The 8,952-nt window shown below is 44.3% G+C and overlaps 1 protein-coding gene across 1 annotated transcript in view; it reads right to left on the bottom strand.

Moving 5' to 3' along the window:
• The window catches only part of TMEM45B (transmembrane protein 45B), a 30,794-nt gene extending 25,175 nt beyond the window's left edge, over positions 1–5,619 (bottom strand). The window contains exon 1 of the mRNA XM_059930054.1: positions 5,532–5,619. The gene's annotated coding sequence lies outside the window, so the exon portion shown is untranslated. The remainder of the gene's footprint in view (positions 1–5,531) is intronic.
• Between the last annotated feature and the right edge of the window lie 3,333 nt (positions 5,620–8,952).

Genomic DNA, 8,952 nt, shown 5'->3' on the forward strand with positions numbered 1-8,952 from the left:
GGACACCAAGGGGGGAAAGCAGCAGGGGGGTGGGAGTGGTGGTGGGATGAATTAGGAGATTGGGATTGACATATATACACCGATGTGTATAAAATTGATGACTAATAAGAACCTGCTGTATAAAAAAATAAAATCCAAAAATTCAAAAACAAACAAAAAAATCATTGAATTACAAAGTTGGGTGTGAAGGTGAATATTTATTTACATTGAGGAAAGAAATCACAACAAACCAGAGCCATGGAGATTCAGGGCTCTTTCTTTTAAAATCTCTTTAGAAAATTGACCAAAAATGCCTCTCGAAGGCAACCTGGCTCCCTTCCCACACCCCCGACAGCTTGCAGCGATTTGCAGCCCTCACAGTGGCCCTGTGGCTTCATCAGCTCCGGGTAAAGCTGCCTCTACCTCCACGCATCCTTCCTCAGGAAGCTATGCTCCAGCAGAACCAAGGAACGAAAAGGCATGGGCTCCAAGGGACAGGAATCCTGTACAATCCACAGGATGCCAATGAGGGAGCTCCCAGGGTAACAAGGGGCTCAGAGAAGGACCAGTTCCAGAGAATGGGGGAGCTGGCTGAGCAGGGATTTCCCAAGGAAAAAAAAAAAAAAAGAAAACTGGCTACTTACTTGACATTGACTAACTCTACTGAGAGGAATTTTACCATCCTGTCAAAGGTTGAGCAAGAATTAGTAATGAGTACTCAACACTTAAGTAATTGAAGATGTAGCAGTGACTTACTCCAGGACGGTAGAAAAGGTTGTACAAGAGAGGAGGTATAAAAATCATGGTTTATCATATGGCTCAGTTGTGAATAATATTTACATAGTCATAATAATGCAAACACTAAACATTACTATATCAAAAAATATTATGATATAACTTGATATATTGGGACCTTGCAAGAAAGGGAAGTGAATGTGAAGTAGAATTATGAGGGTATAAGAGAGCTAAAGCCACATCCTTCAAGGTAGGATGTCAGTAGATATTATCTAGAACTGTGTGTGTGTGTGGCCGGGGGGTGGGGGGAAGAGCCAATATTTGCATGTTATTTGGGAATATGATGGTAAACATGAGAAAAATGTAGCCAAAAGCATGGAAAGTAGTTGCCTCTGGGGATGCAGCTTTGTATAAACTCCATAAAAACCTTGTAGAACTTTTAAGACTACACATTTATTTGTTTTGACCAAAATAGAGAATTAAAAAAAGAAAGTGATGCCCCAAGAGGAGTGAGACGGAAAGCTGTTGGAAATAAAATGAAGGTGCCTCTGCTAAACTACCCCAAATTCAGTGTTTTTCAAGTTGTGGTCCTGTGACCACCTGCATTCAAATTACCTGCAGTGCCAGTTTATCGTTCAGATTTAGAGACCCATCCCAGACCTAAGTAATCAGCATTTCTCAGGGCGGGACTTGGAACCTACAATTTCAAAAAGTTCCCCTAGACCCACTGCATTATCTATTGCTTTTTAGTAAACCAAACAACAAAAAATAAAATGAAAAAGAATAACAGATGTAGAAACAGAGTCAGTGACCCATAAAAAGCACCATGGCAGACACTGCTATTTGCTTACCTGATATCCATTCTTCCTTATTAACAGAATCCCTATTTTGTTGTATTGGCAACATGTCCAATGAAAACACTGGATTTTCTCAGGCTCCTTACAGTTTGGGGTAGTTGTGTGACATAGTCTTTATACCAGTGAGATGTATAAGAGGTCTACTGGGTGGAGCTTCCAGGGAAGATCTTAATATTACAGTAAGTCCCCTACATAAACGAGTTCCGTTCTGAGAGCGCGTTCGTTAAGTCCAATTTGTTTGTAAGTCCAGCTAAGTTAGCCTAAGTACCCAACTAACACGTTCGGCTATATAGTACTGTACTGTAATAGGTTTATAATACTTTTCACACAAATAATACACAAAAAATAAAACATTTTTAATCTTACAGTACAGTATCTTGAAAAGTACAGTAGTACAGTCCAACAGCTGGCATCCAGGGTCTGGCATCGAGTGAACAGGCAAGAAGAGTTACTGACTGGAGGAGGGAGAGGAGGTGGGAGATGGTAGAGCTGAAGGACTGTCAGCAATAGGAGACAGAGGGCAAGCTGCAGTTTCACGTGAACTAACTTACGTGATTGGACATGCGAACACATGTTCGCATCTTTGAAAGTTCGCAACTTAAATGTTCGTATGTAGGGGACTTACTGTATTATCAAAAAGGGACAGACTCAGCTGGTACATGCCTTCTGCCCTTCTTTCTGTTAAGCACAGAAGAGGTGCCTGTCCTTCAGTGAGGACGAAAGCGTGCTAAGGGTGGAAGGAGCCTGCTCCGGCCCTGGACTTTGCACCTGCAGACCTCTGGTTCTCTGAGAAGAATAAACTCCTTACTTATTAAGCCCCCAGAGTGGGGTCTTCTGTGACTTGTAGCTGAATGAAATCCTGATGACATCTCATACTTGTTCAAATGTGTATTTGATATACTGTATATTGAACACATTTTTTTGAGTGCTTTGGGCACTGTGCTAGGAATAATACAATGGGCCAGACAAATAAGGCTCTTTCCCCCATGGAATGTGGAATACAGTTAGAGTAGAAGAATCTACAGGTGTCTGAGTCCAGGATTCAGAGGGGCTATGGTTTGCTGTCACAGACCCTAAAGCAACAGAGTCAATCGAAATAAACCACTTGATTTATGTATGTAGGAAGTCCTCAGGGGACCACATGCCAGAAGGAGCAATAGTCTGGACATTGGGAGACCTAGGTTTTCTCTGTAATTCATTAGCAAAGTACATTTCGGGAAGCTACAGGGGGTGATGGCTTAATTTTTCCCGAATCCACTTTTCTTCTTTGAAAAACAAGAAGATTGGGCTCAGCTCTAAAATATTTTGTGATTACATTGAACAAAGATGGCCATGAAATATACCAGACAAGAGTGTTTCTAAATTTAGACTCTAAGAGTTCAAGTCAGAGGATATATTAAACAAATCACAAACAACTGCCCACTCCAAATTAAACAAACAAACAAAGGGAAAAAGAACACGCTGGAGGGAGTTCTGGTTTGAGACCCGGCTCTGCCACGTAACAGCTGAGTAACCCTGGGACGGACACTCAGTGTCTCTAAGTCTCAATTTCCTCATTTATAAAATATGAAGCAATTATACTCCAATAAAGATCTATTAAAAAAATTAAAAAAATAAAAAGCATACTAAAAAAAAAAAAAATAGGGCTATTACTCTGACCTCAAAGTGCTGCTTATTAAGGAAAATGCCTGGTACTCTGTAAAGCCCCATTATGATTTGATACCAGCAAGATATTGATGATGGCTTAGAAATCTAAATCCTGCTAGGGGAATACATGAGTGTGCTTTGATGTTTTCAGTTTAATTCTGCATTACACAAGGCAGATAGATCTTTTGAGTTTCCTTCTGCCTGCCATAGTGTACCTTGTGACCCATTTTATTTTTACATAAGAGAACAGGCAAGAGAAACAAAAACAGCTAAAATTGAAATCATCTCTGTTTCTAGCCCCAGTAAAGGTTGGGCGAAAGGGCTGGCTGGTTAAAAGGGAAGCTGGGTTCAAACGAAGTGTGGGAATTACATCACTTACCTGTGGCCTCTAATTGTCCACATTCAGTATTGTATAGTATTGTGAATAATCGGGGTTTTGCCTTATAACCTGTCTCAAGTGTAGATGGGAAATTTGTCTACATATGCAGCCATTAGCTGATGACACAGTCATGACTTCCATTCTCTTACAATTATAAAAAGTTTTGCAGTAACAGGAACTTTGGCTATGGGAGTGGTTCTACACGCGATAGAATTGCCCGTATCCATTTTCAACAGCAGATGCATTTGAGAGAAAGAGACAATCTTTTGATTACAACCAACGTAGGTAACATCTGTACTTTGACCAACTGAGCATGGCAGCCAAAGTGAATGTGAAGGTGGTGGGGAGATAAGAAAGCAGAATTCTTTCTTCCTCTTTATCCCCCTTTCACCTCAGCCCTTGCCAAATCCTGACAATTTCAAAGTGCTATTTGCTAAGATTAGGCGAGGCACATAACCAAGGATATATTGGGGAATACTTTAAATAAAATTACTGGTGCCAAACGTGAGATTCAATAACTTCACATAGTCCATCACAACCAACATGCCCCAGAAGGGTTGGGGAGGAACCCATAGAATATAAGGAAAAATGCAGAGTATGTGGTAAGTGGTAATACTGTTTCCACCGTCCATGGAAGAAGTGAGAGGAAATCAAAGGTCTTTAAAAAGAAAACTGAATGCTTGCCTCCTGTAGTACCAGAACAAATAATGCATAACCAGAAATAAAGCCTTTTTCTCTGCTTATGTCAGGTGCTCTCCCCTTGTAAAATTAAGGGGCCTTATTCAACAAAGCCCTCATATCAGTTCCATATCTTTTCCAGAAACTTTAGGAACAGAGGGTAACTACAGAGGAACTCTCAGTCAGGAAGAGCTCAGTCTGAAGCAGGCCGCACGCCCCTATCTCAGAGTGTATTATTTTTCTCCCCAACAGTGTTCAACATGGTACAAAACCCAGAATATATTGAATATGTTGCAATCTGGTTAAAAAGAGTACACGTTTCCTTTAACAATAAGCCATACTACTTATTAAAGTGAATGTAAAAATACAGGTAAAATTCTTTTGTCACTTTATGAGCCCAGCAGAGCGGTGGGTAGGGCAACGAGGCAGACGGTCAGGGATGTGGGGAAAATGGCAGACAAGGGCAGTGGTGGAAGAGAACAGGAAGGAAGTGGTCATTTCTGGCTAAAATTTTTAAATGGTTTATTTCATAAGGGGCTTCCCTTGCTGCAGCACAACCCTTCTTACATGGAGGGCTAGCTCCTGTCTCCAGAGGCTATCACTCTGGACCCAGACGGGGACACCTAAAACTATTTTCAGGTCCCACTAAACCTCTCCAACCACTGCTAACCTTCCCCCCTTGACCCCTCGCATCCCTCTGCCCACTGGCCTGTCGGTGAAAGCTAAATAATGGCTCGGGGGACATTATCTGTCAGTCGCCTCTCGCTATTAGCCTCCAGGCTTGCTGGCCTAAGGAGAGTATGTGGTGGGCGCATTCGTGGGGGGGCGGCGGCGCCGGCCCGGGGAGGGTCGGGGTGGAGGTGCCTCCGCTGCGAGCCGCGGACTCGAGACAGCTCCGGTCTCCGGGCGGGACACGAGCCATCACCGCCGGGGTTTCCGATCCTCGGGGCGGAACGGAGGGCAGGGACTTCACACTTGGAAGCTCCTCTCACCGGGCGACACGGTCGCCCTGCCAGGCCGGGGTCGCGCCAATATTCACCCCAGGGCCGCCGGCGATCGGCCACAGGTGCGCGGGCGCGGTGGGAGCCGCCCAGTGCGGCCCCACCTCCAGCCCCGAGGGGGCCCCCGGGTCAGCTTCCCCATCCCTGGACCTCCAGCGCCTCCCTGCCCTCCCCAGCCGAGCCCCTCCCCTGGCCGAGCCCCTCCGCGTCGGAACCCCTCCGGGCCGAGCGCCCTGCCCGCAGCCGGCGTCTCACCTACGCCGAGCGCCTCCGAGCCGTCAGTCCGCGGCCGCTTTGCGCGCCGAGTGCAGCTGCCGCCCCGCAGGTGCGAGCGCCCCTCCCCGCCCGGCCGCCTCCCCGCCGCCAGCCGGCCCTCCCCCAACCCCGCCCACCCCTCCCCGCACCTGCCCGGGGGCTGGGCCGCCCGTCTCAAAGTCCGCACTGCCCTCCACGCCCCTGACCCTCCCGCCGGGTTGTTCCCTGGCTCCAGACACTCCCTAAGATGTGTGTTCCAACGGGGGCCGGTTCCCAGACACGTAAGGCCAGCCGTGACTAACCTTGACCTCCTATGATGCAAAGCAATTACAGAGCCTGGGAGGTGACAGCGGAGGCTGGCTCAAGGAAGACTGTTTACCAAGCCAAGCAATCGTGGTGAACAGGCCTGCCAGCTAGGCACGGATCACCCTCCAGCAAAGGAAGGCTCTGGTGTCATATCCCGGACCAGTTTTCTAGTTTAAGCTTGGTGTCATATTCATTAATTAATTCATTCATTCAACAAATCTGCCAACAAATCTACATGCTAGGTAGACACAGTTCTAGGTTCTGGAGACACAGCTGCAAAGGAAATAACGTCCCTGTCTTGAAGGAGCTGCTTCTAGGAAGGAAGGCATGACTTTGTAGTGTCATGTGGTCTCCATGCTCTCATCTCTAAGTTAAGGGGTTGGCCTAGTTGTATAGTTTCCCATGCTGTCTGTTGCTCATAATCGCTTGTGGAAGTTAAAATAATGCAAGAGCTACGGCTCCATCTCAGACCACTGATCAGAATCTGGGGGAGGAGTGCGGGCAGATTCGGGGGAGGAGTGCGGGCAGATTCAGGGGAGCAGAGGAAGTCAGGGCTGAGAATGGAGCCTCCAGGTCTCTAAGATGCCTTCCAGCTTATTCCATTGTTGTAGGCACTGGAAACCAGGAAGGCTTCATGGAAGAGGTGCTGTATTTAGGTTTTAGAGAGAGGCAAAAGCAGGGTGGAAAGAGGACAGGATCCCCAGTGCAGCTTCTTTTGATCACATAGCTTTTCTTTTCTCTAAAGCCAAAGTCAAAGGAAGGCACTTTTGAGCATAAGGCATAAACCTGAGCAAAATTTTCCTCTATAAATAGAGTGCATGAGGCCTGGTGGAAGGAGATAAAGCCAGAGGCAGTGCTATCAGTTAAAAGGCTAATGGAGCCACATACTTGAGATGGATAGTGTGCCAGAGCCAGGAGCTGGAGAGTACCACTTTAATTTCCCATCAACGTGGGAATTGATTTAACCATTAGGCCTCATCCTGGCACTTGCTCACACCCACTGTTTGTGAAATGGATGGTAAGGCGGAGTTCTGCATGCCTGTTACCCTGGGAAATGCTGTCCCTCTCACCAGACCCTTGCTGTGGTCAGGCTTTCTCTTTGGTAATGGTCTCTTTTCCTCTAAGGCAACGATGATGAAACAAATGTGTGACCTCTTAGCTGTAGTCAAAGATGGGTAGAGATGCTTCTTAACATTGAATACCTAGAACTAAGAAAATTACTTCTGCCTCAAATGATAATATCCAAGAGCCAGGACAAACCAGTTTTTACAAAATAAGTTTGACCATCTTTATCTTGATCTGTGGAAATAGTATAAATCAAACAGCTTAAATCAAACAGTTAACAAAAGCTAAATTACTAATGTATCAACAACTATAATACAATAAGAGCAGCTAACAATTATTACAAAGTTCATTTAATATAAAAGTGGAGCAGATTAGCATTTAGAAACAGATCGGTCATATGTGCCTAAATGAACACAAGAATGGCATTTTAATTCGGTGGGAAATGGTTATTTTATAAATATTGCTGACATAATTGACTGTTCTTTCGGAGGATCTTATCATAGAGTTGTTCATCATCCCATCTCCTCTTGGCCATCATGGCGCTAACGGGGCACACGGCCACCCAGCAGGAACACTATCTTTCTCAGCCTCCCTTTTAGGTAGGATGGGTTACGTGACTAAGTTCAGGAAAATAGGCTATGAGTGGAAGTGGTTTAGGCAACCTCTGGGTGGAGTCCTGAGAGAAAGGGCTTGTGCCGGCCTTCTCCCGTCCCCTCTCCTGCTGACTGGAATATGGACATGACAGTGGGCCATCAGGGACCATGAAAATGAATGGTGGAGTAAGAGAATAAAAGGAGTCTGGATGCTTGGGTGATCTCACTCAGTAGTCTCTGTACCAGTCCTGGAATGCCCATCTCCAGACTGTAATGTGAAAGAGAAATAAAATTATATTACAGCTGTAAGTCACAGCTATTGGAGGTTTTCGTCACATGCAACCAAGTCCATAACCTAACTAATGCAGAACATCTTCCCTCCTGCTTGATACCTTGAACACACAAAAATTGAAAATGGATTAAATAAAGATCTAAATATACCATTCACCAGGAATCACAGTTTGGAGACGCCATTGCACAGAACAAATACATCGTAAGAACCTTAAAGATTCTGACTGCAACATTATTTATAACAGCAAGTGTTTCTCAATATGGGAGTAGTTAAATATGGTATAGCATGCCCTTTCTATGATATATTGTGCAGTGATTAAAAAGGGTGAATTAGATTTATATTTGTTGACCAGGAAAATAGTCATAATGTATTGTTAAAGTTAAGTCTGCAGAGTGGTGAGAGATTTTTGTTTTTCTTTTTTTTTGTGTGTGATAAAATATACATAACATAAAAATTAACATTTTAACCATTTTAATTGTACACTACAGTGGCATTAAGTGTGTTCACATTGCTGTACAACCATCTATCTATCTATCTCCAGAACTTTTCATTGTCCTATACTGAAACTGTACACCTATTAAACAATAACTGCCCATTCCTTGCTCCCCAAGCCCCTGGTAACCACTGTTCCACATTCTCTATGAATCTGACTACTCAAGGTATCTCTTTTAAGTGGAATCATACAGAATCTGTCCTATTAGGTCTCACTTATTTCATTTAGCATAGTGTCTTCAAGGTTCATCCATATTGTAGCATGTATCACAATTTCATTGCTTTCTAAGGCTGAATAAGATTCTGTTGTACGTGTATACTATATTTTGTTTATCCATTCACCTGTTGATGGACATTTGTATTGTTTCTGCTTTTGGCTACGGTGAATGATGCTGCTATAAATCTTGGTTTTATTTGGTGTACAAATATCTGTTCGGGTTCTTGCTTTCAGTTCTTCGGTGTATATACCCAGAAGTGGAATTGCTGGATCAAATGGTAATTCTATGTTTAAGTTTTTTAGGAACTGCCATACTGTTTTCCACAGCAGCTGCACCATTTTACATTCCCACCAGCAGTGCACAAGCGTTCCAATTTCTCCACATCCTTGACAATGCTTGTTTTTGGTTTTTGGGTAATAGCCATCCTAATAGGTGTGAAGTAGTATCTCACTGTG

The sequence above is a fragment of the Balaenoptera ricei genome, chromosome 8 (genome assembly GCF_028023285.1).
Source record: "Balaenoptera ricei isolate mBalRic1 chromosome 8, mBalRic1.hap2, whole genome shotgun sequence".
NCBI classification, from domain to species: Eukaryota; Metazoa; Chordata; class Mammalia; order Artiodactyla; family Balaenopteridae; genus Balaenoptera; species Balaenoptera ricei.